An 18,861-nucleotide genomic window follows, 5' to 3' on the forward strand; every position below is an offset into this window, starting at 1 on the left:
CTTATGTATTGAGGTGCTCCTATGTTGGGTGCATAAATATTTACAATTGTTATATCTTCTTATTGGATCAATCCCTTGATTGTTATGTAGTGTCCTTCTTTGTCTCTTCTAATAGTCTCTATTTTTAAGTCTATTTTGTCTGATATGAGATTTGCTACTACTTTTGGTTTGCATTTGCATGAAATATCTTTTTTCCATCCCCTTAATTTCAGTCTGCATGTGTCTCTAGGTCTGAAGTGGGTCTCTTGTAGACATCAAATACATGGGTTTTGTTTTTGTATTCATTCAGCCAACGTGTGTCTTTTGGTGGGAGCATTTAGGCCATTTACATTTAAGGTAATTATCGATATGTATGTTCCTATTCCTATTTTCTTAATTGTTTTGGGTTCGTTATTGTAGGTCTTTTCCTTCTCTTGTGTTTCTTGCCTAGTGTAGTTCCTTTAGCAGTTGTTGCAGAGTTGATTTGGTGGTGCTGAACTCTCTCGGCATTTGCTTGTCTGTAAAGGTTTTAATTTCTCCATCAAATCTGAATGAGATCCTTGCTGGCTAGAGTAATCTTGGTTGCAGGCTTTTCTCCTTCATCACTTTAAATATGTCCTGCCAGTCCCTTCTGGCTTGCAGAGTTTCTGCTGAAAGATCAGCTGTTAACCTTATGGGGATTTCCTTGTGTGTCATTCATTGTTTTTCCCTTGCTGCTTTTAATATATTTATTTGTATTTAATTTTTGACAGTTTGATTAATATGTGTCTTGGCGTATTTCTCCTTGCATTTATCCTGTATGGGACTCTCTGTGCTTCCTGGACTTGATTAACTATTTCCTTCCCCATATTAGGGAAGTTTTCAACTATAATCTCTTCAAATATTTTCTCTGTCCCTTTCTTTTCCTCTTCTTCTTCTTGAACCCCTATAATTCAAATGTTGGTGCGTTTAATGTTGTCCCAGAGGTCTCTGAGACTGTCCTCCATTCTTTTCATTCTTTTTTCTTTTTTCTGCTGTGCAGTAGTTATTTCCACTATTTTATCTTCCAGGTCACTTATCCGTTCTTCTGCCTCAGTTATTCTGCTGTTGATCCCATCTAGAGTATTTTTCATTTCATTTATTGTGTTGTTCATCGTTGTTTGCTTCACCTTTAGTTCTTCTACGTCTTTGTTAAATGTTTCTGGCATTTTGTCTATTCTATTCCAAGGTTTTGTGTCATCTTTACTATGATTATTCTGAATTCTTTTACAGGTAGACTGCCTATTTCCTCTTCATTTGTTAGGTCTTGCTCCTTCATCTGCTGTGTGTTTTTCTGCCTTCTCATTTCTCTTATCTTACTGTGTTTGGGGTCTCCTTTTTGCAGGCTGCAGGTTCCTAGTTCCCATTGCTTTTGGTGTCTGTCTCCAGTGGGTAAGGTTGGTTCAGTGGGCTGTGTAGGCTTCCTGATGGAGGGGATTAGTGACTGTGTGCTGGCGGATGAGGCTGGATCTTGTCTTTCTGGTGGGCAGTTCCACGTCTGGTGGTGTGTTTTAGGGTGTCTGTGGAATTATGATGATTTTAGGCAGCCTCTCTGGTAATGGGTGGGGTTGTGTTCCTGTCTTGCTAGTTGTTTGGCATAGGATGTCCAGCACTGCAGCTTGCTGGTCATTGAGTGAAGCTGGGTTCTGGTGTTTAGATGGAGATCTCTGGGAGATTTTGCCGTTTGATATTATGTGGAGCTGGGACGTCTCTTGTGGACCAGTGTCCTGAAGTTGGCTCTCCCACCTCAGAGGCACAGCACTGACTCCTAGTTTCAGCACCAAGATCCTTTCATCTGCACAGCTCAGAATAAAAGGCAGAATAAGTAGAAAGCATTAGTAGAAAAAGAAAGAAAGAAAGAAAGAAAGAAAGAAAGGAAGGAGAGAGGGAGGGAGGGAGGAAGGAAGAAAAAAGAAAGAAGATAAAGTAAAATAAAATACAGTAAGATAAAATATAATAAAGTTATTAAAATAAAAAAAAATTACTAAGAGAAAATAAATGGACAGATAGAACCCTAGGACAAATGGTGGAAGCAGAAAAGGGGAAAACATCATAAATCTTGCTCTCAACGTCCACTTCCTCAATTTGGCATGATTCGTTTTCTATTCATGTATTCCACAGATGCAGGGTACATCAAGTTGATTGTGGAGCTTTAATCCACTACTTCTGAGGCTGCTGGGAGAGATTTCCCTTTCTCTTCTTTGTTCTCACAGCTCCCAGGGGCTCAGCTTTGGATTTGGCCCCGCCTCTGCTTGTAGGTCGCTGGAGGGCATCTGTTCTTCGCTCAGACAGGACGGGGTTAAAGGAGCTGCTGATTCGGGGGCTCTGGCTCACTCAGGCCTGGGGGAGGGAGGGGTACGAATGCGGGGTGAGCCTGTGGCGGCAGAGGCTGACGTGACGTTGCACCAGCCTGAGGCACTCTGTGAGTTCTCCCGGGGGAGTTGTCCCTGGATCCCGGGACCCTGGCAGTGGCGGCCTGCACAGGCTCCCTGGAAGGGGGGGGTGGATAGGGACCTGTGTTTGCACACAGGCTTCTTGGTGGCGGCAGCAGCAGCCTTAGCGTCTCATGCCTGTCTCTGGGGTCCGCGCTTTTGGCTTCAGCTCGTGCCCGTCTCTGGAGCTCCTTTAAGCAGCATTGTTAATCCCCTCTCCTCACGCACCAGGAAACAAAGAGGGAAGAAACAGTCCCTTGCCTCTTTGGCAGGTCCAGACTTTTCCCCGGACTCCCTCCTAAACAGCCGTGGTGCACTAACCCCCTGCAGGCTGTGTTCACGCCACCAACCCCAGTCCTCTCCCTGCGCTCCGAGACCGAAGCCCGAGCCTCAGCTCCCAGCCCCGCCTGCCCCAGCGGGGGAGCAGACAAGCCTCTCGGGCTGGTGAGTGCCTGCGGGCACCGATCCTCTGTGCGGGAATCTCTCCGCTTTGCTCCCACCCCCCACGCCTCTTGCTGTGCTCTCCTCCGCGGCTCTGAAGCTTCCCCCCTCCGCCACCCACAGTCTCTGCCCGCGAAGGGGCTTCCTAGTGTGTGGAAACCTTTCCTCCTTCACAGCTCCCTCCCGCTGGTGCAGGTCCCATCCCTATCCTTTTGTCTCTGTTTATTCTTTTTTCTTTTGCCCTACCCAGGTACGTGGGGGGTTTCTTGCCTTTTGGGAGGTCTGAGGTCTTCTGCCAGCGTTCAGTAGGTGTTCTGTAGGAGTTGTTCCATGTGTAGATGTCTAGTTTCTTTTTAAACAAAATATTAGTAAACATCTTTCCAGTATAAAGTTTCCCCCAAATTCAGAGATTCAAACAATGGATCATTTCCTTCACAACAGTGGCTCAGGCATTTTTGGGTCACAGGCCTTTTTATAAGTCTGCTGAAAGCCTTGTGTCTTCTGCCCGAACAAATACACAGAGACACAGGATGGTGTAAAATTTCCCTGGGTTCACAGGCCATCTAAAGCCCATATGGTTCCCCTTAGGCTAGGAAGCCCTGTTTCATACAATGAGCCTCATGATTCCTTCTGCTAGGGATGTCTATTACACCATACGATATAAGAAGCAAAGTGTGACAAAAAGTGAACCTCTGAGAATCTGACTGAAGACATATGTAATGAAAGATTTAAAGACTTTTAAGTTTTAAAAATCTTAATGGAATACTTGCTGTCTTCACATATAAGTCATAACAATAAGCTAACTAATCATATACATGGTACTTACTTGTCCAACCACTTCCGAATTTGAGCTAAAATCAGGGCTCGATGATGAATAACTTCTAAGTTTCCCCTTGGCATCTTAAAATAAATAAATCAAATCAATAACATTTTTAATTAAATAGAAAAAAATTTAAATACCCAGGATATACAACTTTACCTAACTCTTCTTAGAGAACTAACACAACACTGTCAAATGAGCATACTTTTGGCAAAATTTAGTTGTGTTTAAAATTTATTTTGACTTTTTTTTTTTTTTTTTTTTTTTTTTTGGGGTGGGCTTCTCTAGGCACGAACCTGTGTCCCCTGCATCGGCAGGCAGACTCTCAACCACTGCGCCACCAGGGAAGCCCTATTTTGACTTTTAAGAGAAGTTTCCCTCTTAGCCTTACTGGGCAGAGCCTGTATTAACATTCCTTTGTATAAAGCTAACAGAGAACTTAGCAAGGAAAGGTTTATAATAAATTAATACAAATGGTAAGAGAGCCTAAAATATAATCCACAAGAATTCTGTTTGGTATTTACTGCCAAACGACTATCAGAAATATAGCCTGAAAAAATCAGCTTACCTGTAATATAAGCTTTGTGTCCTGGGGCACAACAGTGACAATGCATGAACCCCTCTCCACCTTCCACAGAGATTCCCCATTAGACACAGGACAAGCCACTCTCCATTAACTGCAGCTGAAACTGCAGAGTATCCAAAGTAGAAGGAAGCAATTAACAACTAAGCCACACTGCTCTCTCACTCAGCCTCAAGACCATTAGCCCCTCTGATAAACAACCTTATCCCAGAATCTCGTGCTCTCTCACAGAGCCCTCATGCACATGCCCATACACAACTTCTCAACTGATATGGAAAACACAGGGAGGATTGGGCAGCTTCTCTCTGTCTTCTTGTACTGATAAAGCTATGATCGTATCAGTGAAAGATTCCCTGTTTCCAAGTTATCAATAGAAGCAAAGAAAATAAGTGGGATATTTTTATTTTCATAAGAAAATTGTGTGCATGCACACACATACACACTGGGTGGGGGGGGCATGGAACACAGAAAAAAGTGCGGCCGATTTCCTACGAACCATGAGATGGAGTCCTTCAGATATACAATAGAGGGTTGCCACAGTGAGAAAAGAAAGATTACAAAGAAGATTGAGCATATTGCCAGTTTGGTGCCTACATGGTAATTCAAAGTAAAATATTAGTTACATTAAAAAATTTCCTGAAAATTTTTGTTTACCTTAGGATGTGCTGCTTAAGGAAGGACCTCCTCTTTGCTAACTGGTGTGGAGTGATTCAACTGAGATATTATGTTGAGATTAGGGGCTAAGTAAATGAACTTGAAAAGTTTTCTCCAGTCTAGGACTCCATGATAAACAGCAACAAATTGTATGCAACAATCTTAAGTCATCAAGACTTCAAAGGACAAATAATATTACAGCAGGGACTATTTTCTATTTCATACACTGAAAAGTTACTTTTCAATGAAGCATCTCTCAGGCAAAAACAGTGGCAAGTATGGGAATGAGTCGTTAAACAATAAAAACTCACCATATACTGCAAATGATGTGATATTTGAAGCAACCTACAAAAGGTCGGGGAGGCAAAGGGGAGAGTTAGCTATATTACCTGGAGCCAAGACTGAGAAAGATCCAGTGTCAGAACAAGCCTTGATACCTCAGTGTCACTGATGAAAAAGCGACATCTGTCAGTCAGGCCAAGGACAAAGAAATAAAATATGAAATTACAAACAATTCTAACCAAACTAGTTAAACCAAACTTTTCTATTACATGGTTCCATTGCCCTATGATTTCACATCTAGGTCCTTGCAATGGGGACTTAAGATGCCTAAGATGTGGTTGGTCTAGTGCAAAGTGGACTATGGCGCATCCAGTGCATCAGCAAGCCCTGCCATTTCTATCTCCTATGCATGTCTCAAACATATCACCTTTCGGCCCTCACTGCCTCCAGTCACAGCCACTTCAACTCTCATCCCTTTCAACCTACTCTCTACTGGGCAGCCAGAATAACCTTTCAAACCATGAAGCACATCACACTACTCCCTGATTAAAATCATCAGTTTCCCAATCTATGTTAAATGAGCAAAGCCACACTCCTTCCCATGGCCTATCACTAAGGTCTAGCCATTGCTTCCATTAGGTTCCTTGAATAAGCTGAGCTCTTTCTAAGCTCACAGTAGGTACAGTTCCTCCTCCCTGGAACACTCTCCCTTTCTCAGAGATAGAGCTTTCTTTTTCTTCACACTCAGCACATACACCACCACCTCCTAGAGGCTTTCCCAGACCACCAAAAGTTGGTCTCCCCATCCTCACAGCTACCATCCTCTAACTAGCCTCAAACACTTCTCTATTCTCTACCATTACGCCCTGCTCATTTACTTCATTCTCCTATCAGAAGGGACAGCCATACCTGTATTGATAGATTAAAAATTCCAGAAGGGCAGGAATTAGTCAGCTGTTTGGTTTTGTAACCACTGTGTCCTACCATCTGCCACAATTATAGGCATTCTAATATTTGATGAATGATAACCTACTGATTACTAGTTTCAAGATTACATTTCTGTTGTCCCCAAAAGTTACTTATAAAACTAACTTTGAATGTTTTGTACAACTGGAGATAAATGTCTGCCAGTTGCATTTTTCTATTTTTGAATTTATACTTCCAAGGAAAGGAATCAACTAACTACTACATGCCAGGTAATCTCTTAATCCCATTTCAGAGATTGAGAGGCTGAGACTCAGGAAACTTCTCATTGTTGACAGTAACTTCTCATTGTTGCCTTGAGATTTAGTGGACACTCAGGTCCACCTCCAAAGCACACACTCTTTCTATTTAATGCTATCACTTTCTGGGTCACTGCTCTAAGTGGTAAGTTTTTCTGCCTTGTGTTTACTTACCTCTCCTCCAATCATGGCCAATTCGGTCTGTGCGCACAGATAAGGAAATCGAACAGGAAATTCACCAGGGTTCTTCCATGGTTCAACAGCCAGAGAGGGTGATTCTGCAGGATTAAAAGTACTGACATTTCATTGATTTTGCAAAACAGAAAAAGGTATAATTTTCCTTTGGTGCTGCACTGCCTATTTCAATATAACATAAATATAATAAATGCACACCCATATGTATATACACAGTAATAGATAAACTATTGCAAGCGCAAGCCCAAGTAAAGCAGTTACCTGTCACATGACATTATTTTCCACAATGTCAATAAACTAGGTGTCTACATTGTGAGGTCATCACTCCTATTCTGGCAGAAACTTTATGTAACTTATTTCAATTTACTGCATTAAATAAAGCAGTGAATCTGTAGGAAAGTGAGCACACTTAATACCTCTATTGCTATTATATTCATTCATAGAAACCTGTGGGTCTCCCTTAATGGGAAGAGGGGAATCTGTTATTGCCATTTTAGTTTTTCCTGAGTCAACAAACCAAGAGTAGACATGTCTTAAAGGAAGTGGAAGAGGTACGATAAAAGCAAATGGTGCCAATGCTAACATTTATTCAAAGAGTTCTTAACAAATCTCCAAAAACTCCAAAATGCCACAAATTTGGGGAGGATAAATTATCTGACAAGTTAAGGGAATAGACTCTGGAGGTGCAATGGCTAGAACTGGATCCTGGCTCCACCTGCGTTATCTCAGGCAAGTTACTTAAACTGCTCTGTGCCTCAGCTGCCTCAGCTGTACAATGAGGGCGCCAAACAGTACATACTTCAGAGAGGTATTGTGAGAAATAAGTGAGTTAATATAGGAAATGCACTTAAAAGAGTACCTTTTACAAAGCACAAGCTATAGTAAATGTAAGCTATAAGCTGATTGGGGGACTACATATCCATCAAAGACATTAACATTTTGCATGAACAAAACAGTCTTTTTTGAGAAACAAAAGTCAAAGCAGCAGAAATATATTTTAAATGACTTCTCACTTCCTTTACAGCAAATGAGATGACGGCATCTACCTTTTACAAGATAATGATAAAAAAACCTTCAAATTTGGAGTAGTAGAAACATGCATAATTTAGGCATTTCTAATGTAAATTGCTCTGTTTTCCAAAGGAAGCCCTGTTAAGTCTGCATGCATGCAGCTAGCACATATTCTGCATCCAGACATATTCACAAAACCTTCTTAAAAATATGAAGCATTATTGGGATTTCCCTGGTGGTCCAGTGGTTAAGACTCCACACTCCCAATGCAGGGAGCCCAGGTTCAATCCCTGGTTGGGGAACTAGATACCGCATGCTACAACTAGAAAAGATCCTGTGTGCCGCAACTAAGACCTGGCGCAGCCAAAATAAATCAAAAATAAATACTTTTTAAAAACATGAAGCATTATCATTCAAGTTAATGAAGTTAATGACTGCATTTGGAATATGCTTTATGTATACAATAAAGAGAGGTTCCTAATTTTGCAACAACGGTTTTCAGAATTTCAAGCTAACCAGTAGACCTTTAATTACATGTGAATCTGGGGATTACTATCAATGTACGCCTAAGGTGCCGAGTTTTGACACTGGTAACCTGAGGATTTCTCGGAGCTGTCCAGACAACGCTATCTGCTGCACAACAGGGTTTGTAATACAGAAAACAGCATTCATTAATGAAACCTGTTACGTGACAAAGATGCAGTCAGGAATCAAAATGAAACTCAGGGCCAGGGAGCTATGAAATTTTAGCAAAGAAAAATAGAAGAGGCTTTCTAGTAATAAATGCAATCAAGTACCAAACAAAATGTATAGGAGGCCAGAAGAAGTATTTTGAAGTCACTAAATCAAAATGAAGTGCATATATATAGATATCATAATTGATTTTAATAACTAACAAGGGTAATTAGAGTGGCTAATTCTCATAGGCTAATAATTACTCTGCTGGAATGTAAGTATAAGCTGAATTAAAATTCTTAACACACCTTAAAAATGTTTTGCCTCATCTATTGGTATTTGTGCTATTTTTCACCAATTCTTGATGCATTTTAATCTATATTTTGACATGACTAAAAACTAGACTTAACCCTCTTGCTAAGTATGTCTAAAAAGGAAGCCACTGCCCCTCAACTCTGCTCAGTGGAAGTAAAAATCAAAAATAAAGTCCTAGGCTCATAAAAGACAGAAGCCTAACTCTATCCACATATTAACACATGGAATACAGGGAATTGTTGGAATGCCTAATATTGAGCTGTCCCTGCTTGTTATCCATCTCAGAAGGGGCCACAGTCAGATGGTGAATGACAGAGCTTGGGGTGGACTGACTGTGGCTCACAGCCAGGAAAACGTCTTCCTGAACCCAGGTGAGAAGGCTGAGCTTCAGTGGGCTTACTTCTTCATCTTCACTCTTCTCAAACTGAATTCTGTTTTAAATATTGAAGAATTTTCAAAACATGAGTAAGACTTCGACATCACCGAGATTTTCCTGAATGAAGAATGAACCACTTTATATACAGTCAACTCCTTATTTGGAGGGACACAACCTGAGGTAATGCCCAATACTAGAAAATCCAAAAATAATGTTTGCCTTGCTTAAGAATATGTTTTTCTAGTATTTAAAATTAAGTACCTTATACTCTGAGATCTTTAGATTTGAAGAGAACATTTCAAGAAACTGACTACAGAAGAAAAACTGACTGCCCCAGGTCCTACACTAATAAACCCCAGGAGTGTTCCATTGTTACCACTTACCAGCATTCAAACCAGGCTCCAGCAGATATTTAGGCCTCAGTAGAATGGATCCTTTCCTAAGCATCTCATATCAAAATGAGTAATTAGTTTGGGAGATGACTTCTTTGCCACTAATGCCTTCCTCCTGTAGCATTCAGACACTGGAGGAGGGCCTGTTTTTACTACTTCACGCGGCAACTCACAATGGCTACTTCCTGCCTTTCAGCTCAAGCAGCAGATCCTCAGCGGGCACTGAAGAAGCTGATGCACTAGTCTGATCTTCCTATTCAACCAGCTCTCCCTGGACTCAGTCTCTCCACTACATTCAGCCCCACACAGGAGCATTCCTGCCTCGGGTTCTCACTGACACTCTTCTGCCCACCACACCCAACATTCTCAATCCTTCTCTGGCAATCCTAAACCTCTCTCTTTTTCAAAGTTCAAGGTAATTTATTTATGCCCTTCATGAAATCTTCTCTAAATGACTTAGAGCTATCCTTCCCACAATCTTTTAAAACATTAAACTATATTCTCAATTGCCTCACGCTTTCTAGTTTGCCTTAAATCTGTCCTCTAAACTTTCAAGTCTGTGAAATGAAATAATCCATGTACATGCTCTTTGAAAAACTACTAAGCATTATATAGACAGCTCCCAAATCATACACAGGTAGGAAATATATTCATTTATTAAATATATTGCATATAATGACATTTAAGAAACATAGTTATATTCAGTTATTGGCTCATCATTCCCATTAATTTAGAAATAAATGTTCCCAGGAGACAAAGTAGTGCAGTAATTAAGAACATGGGCTTGGAGGGGGGAAGCTTCAGAGCCACAGAGGACAGCGCAGCAACAGGGGTGCGGAGGGCAAAGTGGAGAGATTCTCTCACAGAGGATGGGTGCCAGCCAGCACTCACCAGCCTGCGAGGCTTGTCTGCTCACCCACCAGGGCGGGTGGGGGCTGGGAGCTGAGGCTCCAGCTTCGGAGGTCGGATCTCAGGGAATGACAGGGTCTAGGTGCTCCAGCCAGGTGGCAGGCCTGTGCCTCTGACGTGGGAAATCTGAGTTCAGGACGTTGGTCCACCAGAGACCTCCCAGATCCACGTAATATCAAATGGTGAAAATCTCCCAGAGATCTCCATCTCAAGGCCAAGACCCAGCTCCACTCAATGACCAGCAAGCTACAGTGCTGGACACCCTATGACAAACAACTAGCAAGACAGGAACAAAATACCATAAGCAGAGAGGCTGCCTAAAGTCATAATCAGATCACAGACCCCCAAAAAGCACCACCAGAGGCAGAACTGCCCACCAGAAAGACAAGATCCAGCCTCATCCACCAGAACACAGGCACTAGTTCCCTCCACCAGGATGCCTACACAACCCACTGAACCAACCTCAACCACTGGGGGCAGACACCACGGACAACGGGAACTACGAACCAGTAGCCTGTGAAAAGGAGACCCCAAACACAGTAATTTAAGCAAAATGAGAAGACAAAGAACCACACAGCAGATGAAGGAGCAAGATAAAAACTCATCAGACCAAACAAATGAAGAGGAAATAGGCAGTCTACCTGAAAAAGAATTCAGAGTAATGATAGTAAAGATGATCAAAAATCTTGGAAATAGAAAGGAGAAAATAGAAGAAACGTTTGACAAGGACCTAGAAGAACTAAAGAGCACACAAGCAATGATGAAAAACACAATAAATGAAATTAAACATTCTCTATAAGGGATCAACAGCAGAATAAATGAGGCAGAAGAACAGATAAGTGACATGGAAGACAAAATGGTGGAAATAAGACTGCAGAACAGAATAGAGAAAAAAGAATGAAAAGAATTGAGGACAGTCTCAGAGACCTCTGGGACAACATTAAACACACCAACATTCGAATTATAGGGGTCGCAAAAGAAGAAGAGAGAAAGAAAGGGACTGAGAAAATACTTGAGATTACAGTTGAAAATTTCCCTAATATGGGAAAGGAAATAGTAAATCAAGTCCAGGAAGCACAGAGATTCCCATAAAGGATAAATCCAAGGAGAAACACGCCACAACACATATTAATCAAACAATCAACAATTAAATAGAAAGAAAAAATATTGAAGGCAGCAAGGGAAAAACAACAAATAGCACACAAAGGAATCCCTATAAGGTTAACAGCTGATCTTTCAGCAGAAACTCAGCAAGAGTGGAAATAAAAACAAAAATAAATAAATGGGATCTAATGGAAATTAAAAACTTTTGCACAGCAAAGGAAACCATAAACAAGAGCAAAAGACAACCCTCAGAATGGGAGAAAGTATTTGCAAATGAAGCAACTGACATAGGATTAATCTCCAAAATTTACAAGCAGCTCATGCAGCTCAATAACAAAAAATCAAACAACTCAATCCAAAAATGGGCAGAAGACCTAAATAGACATTTCTCCAAAGAAGATTGCCAACAAATACATGAAAGAATGCTCAACATCATTAATCATTAGAGAAATGCAAATCAAAACCACAATGAGGTATCACCTCACACCAGTCAGAATGGCCATCATCAAAAAATCTACGAACAATAAATGCTGGAGAGGGCGTGGAGAAAACGGAACCCTCTTGCACTGTTGGTGGGAATGTAAATTGATACAGCCGCTATGGACAACAGTACGGAGGTCCTTTCAAAAACTAAAAATAGAACTGCCATATGACCCAGCAATGCCACTACTGGGCATATACCCTGAGAAAACCATAATTCAAGAAGAGTCATGTACCACAATGTTCATTGCAGCTGTATTTACAATAGCCAGGACAGAAATGGAAGCAACCTAAGTGTCCATTGACAGATGAATGGATAGAGAAGATGTGGCACATATATACAATGGAATATTACTCAGCCATAAAAAGGAACAAAATTGTGTTATACGTAGTGAGGTGGATGGACCTAGAGTCTGTCATACAGAGTGAAGTAAGTCATAAAGAGAAAAGCAAGTACCGAATGCTAACACATATATATGGAATCTAAAAAAAATGATCATGAAGAACCTAGGGGAAGGACGGGAATAAAGATGCAGACCTACTAGCAAATGGACTTGAGGACACAGGGAGGCGGAATGGTAAGCTGGGACAAAGTGAGAGAGTTGCGCATACATATATACAGTACCAAATGTAAAATCAGTAGCTAGTGGGAAGCAGTCGCACAGAACAGGGAGATCAGCTCGGTGCTTTGTGACCACCTAGATGGGTGGGATAGGGAGGGTGGGAGGGACGGAGACGCAAGAGATAAACAGAACAGAATCAAATTCTGGATTCTCACAGAAATGGACTTATAATTAGTAATTTGGCTTCTGGGTTATTTTACAATGCCTATAATGTACCTGAGGTATTCAATTATATCCAACTGTTCATACTATCATTTCCATAGGAAAATGCATTCTGATTTCCAACCTGAGAGCCTCGCAACACAGCAGCCAAAAGTTCTGCACTGTAGGATGAGACAAACTAGAGACTGCATTAGGTCAGCCGCACATTAACAATGTATGTATCCTCATCTGTGTAGGCAAATGCACTGTGATCTATCATCTGCATCTCCATCTTTCCCATGGGATATTCCCTGTTGAAAATCCCCCCAGGGATGGTGGGGGAATGGGTTCTAAGTCAGTTTAAGACTTATGCTCCATTGCCACCCATCAGCATATATGACATTCAGATATATAGGTAACTGACTTCCCCAACCAGGCTGAAAAACCAGGGCCCAGGTGTTGTATCTACTTCTTGTTCCACTGAGCAAAAGGCACAGGATAAGATAATAACAGTTGGCTGAATTTAGGACTAAATGCTGGCTGCTTCTGTGCCCAGAGTTCCAAGGCAACTAAGAACAACCTACATGTATCTCTTGTCCTGATGAGGTGTTCTAAGAGAAATGTTAAATCCATTTCCACCCACAGCTCCCAGTTTCACCGCAGAGTCTACACTTGGACTATCACCTAGGGGGAAAAAAATGCAAATACTATCATAGTAAGCTACAAACATTTTTCCTGATACCACGGATATGGGGTCCTGCATTTAATGGGTTCTAGAAGGTAATCCACTTTACAAATAAAGCAATCTAGAAAATAACCACATCTCAACCTCTTTCTTAAATTTCTGCCTACCTTTCAGGCTGAGAATTCAAACCTTATTTGAAAACAAGCCTACCACTGCCATGCGCCAGTATAACTTACGACACAACCATAGAATTCACAAATTACAGGTTCTCCAAGTACATCAGGAAAGCAACTAGAAACTGCGAGCAACGGGACTGTGGAAGGACAACTAGATTAGACGCTAAAACACCTAAGTAGAGGTCCTTGTCCTTTCTTGCTCAAGCAGACTGCAAACCCTCTGGCATTCTGTTTCCTCATCTATAAAACAGAAAAACTCCACCTCTGACATAGCTCCTAGGAAAGCTGTGAGATCAACTGAAGATATGTGCAATGGCAATGAAAACTGTAAAACATGTTAAGGATGTAATGAGATACTACGTTCTTTCTAGGATTGAGAATTATTCTTAAATAACTAACCCTTCAAGTTCAACAAAGCAAAAAGAATTGTTCTTATTAGCCAGAGTAGGATTGAAGCCCCCCACACAAACACACAAAAAACCCTACAAGTCAATTAAACATCACAGTAATAATGATATTAATTATAAACTTCAAAATTTTTTGAAGCCCTAGAGCCAACGCAACACCAAACTATAGTTTGCTTTTGTGTAGGAGAGATTTGATTCAGAACATCCTGATAACAGTGTTTGAACAAACCACATTTATAAACAAAAATCTGGTTACTGGCATTTAGGACAGAGAGGTCGTTACTCTTTTTAGGGTGTGTGGAGAACATGATTTGAGCTACAGGGTGTGGGAGCAGCAGTCGGTAGGTGCACATGGGAGGTGGAACCACACTGCCGGAAGACTGTCACCAATACCCTGTCTGCATGAGAGAGAGAAAGAGGATTAGACACATGGATGTTCAATTTGTAAAACAAGGCAACTGAACAGCACAGTACCACTAACTAATAATGGTGGGAGAAAATATACAGTGATTCTTAAAAGTAATTGTTGGTGTTTTTATCATGAATAAGCTTAAATACAGTGTAGAGGAGGAAAGTTAGTGTCAGAGCTCTGTCTATATCTGGCTACTGTCACCTCCAGGCCTATAGCAGTCCATCACGGGGCTTGGAGTTTCAGGTGCCAGGGACCACGGCAAGCAGGCCAAAAGGTCAGAGTTCTAGCTTTAAACCTGTGTGGAGAGCCACCTGAAGAGTATTGCTGGGTCTCAGCAAAGCTGAGACCCCTGAAAAAGTACTGCTGGGCCTACAGAACATATGATTGTAAAATCAGTATTATGATCACTACATAGAACATAAATTAGTACACCAACTCACATTACAATCTTAGAAGCAAGTTTTCCTTTGTCATCAGCAATAAATAAACTGTCTATTCAGGAAAGACTGACTTTCCCTAGTTTCTTTCCCCTCACTAAACAAAAACCCTCAACCTAATTAAAAAACACCAATCCAATCCGAGTACTAGGCAGATGTCTGTGACTTGAACTGAAGATACTGGAAAGGTACATAATTAGCAAGCATTATATCAAAAAACAAAGCAACACAATGGAGTGGTGTGAGAGTCAACGGAACGCTATGTCAGGGCACAAAGACAAGGCTGACACACCAATGCCACAAGCCTACTGTTGTCTTCCTCTCCACCCAGGGTCAGAAATGTCAATGTCTTCAAAGCCCAGACAAGTAAATATGTAAAGGCCATGGTTGTAGTAGAAAAGGGAGTTGAGGGATGTGGTGGGGGGGAGAGGAGAGACTATGGTCCTCAGGGGAGTACACGCCTCACCTAAGGGTGTTCCCATCCAATCGAAACCAAAACAAGTAAAAACAAACCAAACAACCAGAATAATCAATCAAATAAAAATCCTGCACTGTTTAAGTCAAACTACCACATCTGCAGGCTCCTGGCTCAGGCCCCTTGCAGGCCCATGGACACACTTTTCAGCTCCTTACTTCCATCAACAACAGCCACATTTGCCATGTCACTTAAATTATCTCCTGAGCTCCGGTCACTCGCCCAGTGCCAGTCATAGCAGAGGTAATGTCAGCCTTGACAGAGAACATACAGCCGGTATGGGGTCACTGGGCCCCACATCAGGGACACAATCTCGCTCTTCCCACAGGTGCCGAAGGGCAGGCTTTGCTTGAGATACCAGTGATAGTTTCCAACAGTCCAGAGCTGAACTGCAGGGGAAAATGAAAAGGAGGCCATCAGAGGCAGGGGCCAGAGGACCAGACTTCGTAACACTTGCTAGAGAGGGGTGAGGACACCCTTTTCTTTTTCAAATGACCCTTTCTGCTCAGCCTCTTCATTAAGATAATAATATTAACAATAATTGTTAAAGTATAGTTTTTCATGAGGACAAAATATTAAGCATCAACAAGGTCAGAAGCACACGTGTTCATTTCTGCCTCTACCTTCACACTTCATGATCATGATGATGGAAGGCTCCTACCATAGGACAGTGCTTTAGTGAGTCGTTTTTTTTTCCATAAAGACTTAGAAAGAAGAAAACTTGGCAATTAGATTAAAAGTATTAAAACACCCAATCCAAGAGCACTAGACTAGCATCACTATGTTGTATTACGCTTAAGACGCTTATTATTTTCTTCCAGGTGTTTTGCATGCAGTTATGTCCAAGGGAGATCAGCATGCAATTACCCTTAAAAGAACAAGACCAAAACCTGTAGAGTGCAGGAAACAGAAAGAAGTTGGTCAAAGAGTACAAACCTTCAGTTACAAGTTCCAGAGATCTAATGTATAGCGTGGTGACTACAGTTAACAATACTGTATTGTATACTTGAAAGTTGCTACGAGAGTAGATTTAAAATGTTCTCACCGGGCTTCCCTGGTGGTGCAATGGTTAAGAATCCGCCTGCCAATGCAGGGGACATGGGTTCGAGCCCTGGTCCGGGAAGATCCCACATGCCATGGAGCAACTAAGCCCGTGTGCCACAACTACTGAGCCTGTGCTCTAGAGCCCAAAAGCCACAACTACTGAGCCCGTGTGCCACAACTACCAAAGCCCGCGTGCCTAGAGCCCGTGCTCCACAACAAGAGAAGCCACTGCAATGAGAAGCCCGCGCACGGCAAGGAAGAATAGCCCCCGCTCGCCACAACTAGAGAAAGCCCACACGCAACAACGAAGACCCAACGCAGCCAAAATAAAGTTCTCACCATAACAACAAAAATGGTAATTATGTGAAGTGAAGGATGAGTTAATCAACCTTACTGTGGCAAGCATTTCACAGTATATGCATGTATCAAATCATCACATTGTACCTCCTGAATGTACACGTTGCATGTCAATTATATCTCAATAAACCTGGAAAAAAAAAGACCTAATCATGTCAAAGCCAACCTTTATTAAACAGGTGACACACATAAATGAAGATTTTAATTATATTAAGGAATTTCTTTTCTTTAAACATCTCCCTGATCACTAATTCTTAACTCAGCAATCACAGCAAATCCAACCTAGTTCTAGAACAAGGCTACTACAATACTTTGACCTAGCTTTGGGTTAAGTTAGACTACATGCTCATGCTCTGTAAGGACAGATGTTGTGGCTGTTCTTGCAGCAACACTTTTATCCTGAGCACATCACAGGGCCAGCCATTAACACCTGGTTAGTCAGTGGTTCTCAACTCTGGCTACACATTAAAAAAATCACCTGGGGACTTTCCTGGTGGCGCAGTGGTTAAGAATCTGCCTGCCAATTCAGGGGACATGGGTTCGAGCCCTGGTCTGGGAAGATCCCACACGTCGCGGAGCAACTAAGCCTGTGCGACTTTTTTTCTTCCCATCTTTATTTTCTAATGCTTTCACATGTTACATATACACTGAAAAATACTTATTTACAATTTGATTTACCATTTAAAAGCTACAGAAGATTCTTACTTATATCTAATCTCATTTCTCTTTCACTTCCACAGTATTCCTTTGGCTAGCATTTTGATTTGCTACACTGGTACCATCCATGAAGAGAAAGCACTGATGACTTGTGATGGTTAATTTACATGTCAACTTGGCTAGGCTATGGTGTCTAGTTGTTTGGTCAAACACCAGTCTAGATGTTGCTGGGAAGGAATTCTGCAGATGTGATTAACCTTTATAATCAGGTGACTTTAAGTACAGCAGACTATCCTCCATAATGTGGATAGATCTCATCCAAAGAGTTTATAGAGCCTTAAGAGCAAAAACTAAGGCTTCCCAGAGAAAAAGGAATTTTGTCTCAAGACTGTAACACAGAATCTTGTCCGAGTTTCCAGACTGTGGGCCTGTCCCACAGATTTTGGACTCAAGACTGCAACATCAACTCTTCACTGAATTTCCAACCAGCCAGCTTACCCTGATTCTATTTCTTTAGATACCCTGCCTGATACATAACTGAAATCCCTCCCATCAAAACTAACCACTCCCTCATCTCTACCTACCCCCCTCAGTTATCTTTGATTCCATTATAGGACTAAGTGAAAGGGATAAAAGAAACTCCACGGCCTACTACTTTCAATTACATTTTATGGGGCAGAAGGCTGAGATACTAGAGCTGTCTTACCATAGGTTTTTAGAGTGGAATTTTCTTCCCTCTGAAGGTCTTCCAGCCATACTGCAAGCACGGTGGAATCTGCATTCTAGAGAAGGTCATTAACCTAGTAGGGAAAAAAGACCTGTCACTGGCCTTTACGTATTTACCTCAAAATCTTTATGATAGCTAAATTCCCTGCTCTCACAAGTCAAATAATCCCACACTTGAGTTGATCCCTAGCTGTAAATTACTAACCTATGGAGTTATTAAACAAATCTCTGTCATCATATGTAGAGGACTTCAAAAAAATGCATTATGTTTAAATACTTAACCAAATGAAGGTGACATTTTTAGACAATCAGGGAAATTTGAATATGGACGAGGTATTAGGTAATATTAAGGAATTATTACTAATTTTATAAGGTGTGATAATGGAATTGTGCTTATATAAAGAAAAATGTTCTCAACTGTTAGAGAAACGAATATTGAAAATATGATTTTTAAAATTGAAACCCTAGGAAATTTTTACAAAGAGTGTGTGTGTGTGTGTGTGTGTGTGTGTGTGTGTGTGTGCCAGAGAGTGAAGAATAGATGAAAATAATTTTGTAAAATGCTGGTATATATCTGTTGATTAAAATTTAAAACCTAGGAGATATTTTTAAAGAGAGTGTGTGTGTGTGTGTGTGTGTGTGTGTGTGTGTGTGTGCCAGAGAGTGAAGAATAGATGAAAATAATTTTGTAAAATGCTGGTATATATCTGTTGAAAGTAAGTAATAGGTACATGGGAGTTCATTAAGCTCTTCTCTCAACTTTTAATATATTTAAATTTTTACACAATTAAAAATTACCATGATTTGTTTCTGCTCCAGCAAAGATCCAAAT

At 41.2% G+C, this 18,861-nt stretch overlaps 1 pseudogene; it reads right to left on the reverse strand.

Moving 5' to 3' along the window:
* The window catches only part of LOC112404804 (elongator complex protein 1-like), a 77,652-nt pseudogene that overhangs the window by 46,934 nt on the left and 11,857 nt on the right, over positions 1-18,861 (reverse strand).

The sequence above is a fragment of the Neophocaena asiaeorientalis genome, unplaced genomic scaffold (assembly GCF_003031525.2).
Source record: "Neophocaena asiaeorientalis asiaeorientalis breed wild unplaced genomic scaffold, Neophocaena_asiaeorientalis_V1.1 scaffold568, whole genome shotgun sequence".
NCBI classification, from domain to species: domain Eukaryota; kingdom Metazoa; phylum Chordata; class Mammalia; order Artiodactyla; family Phocoenidae; genus Neophocaena; species Neophocaena asiaeorientalis.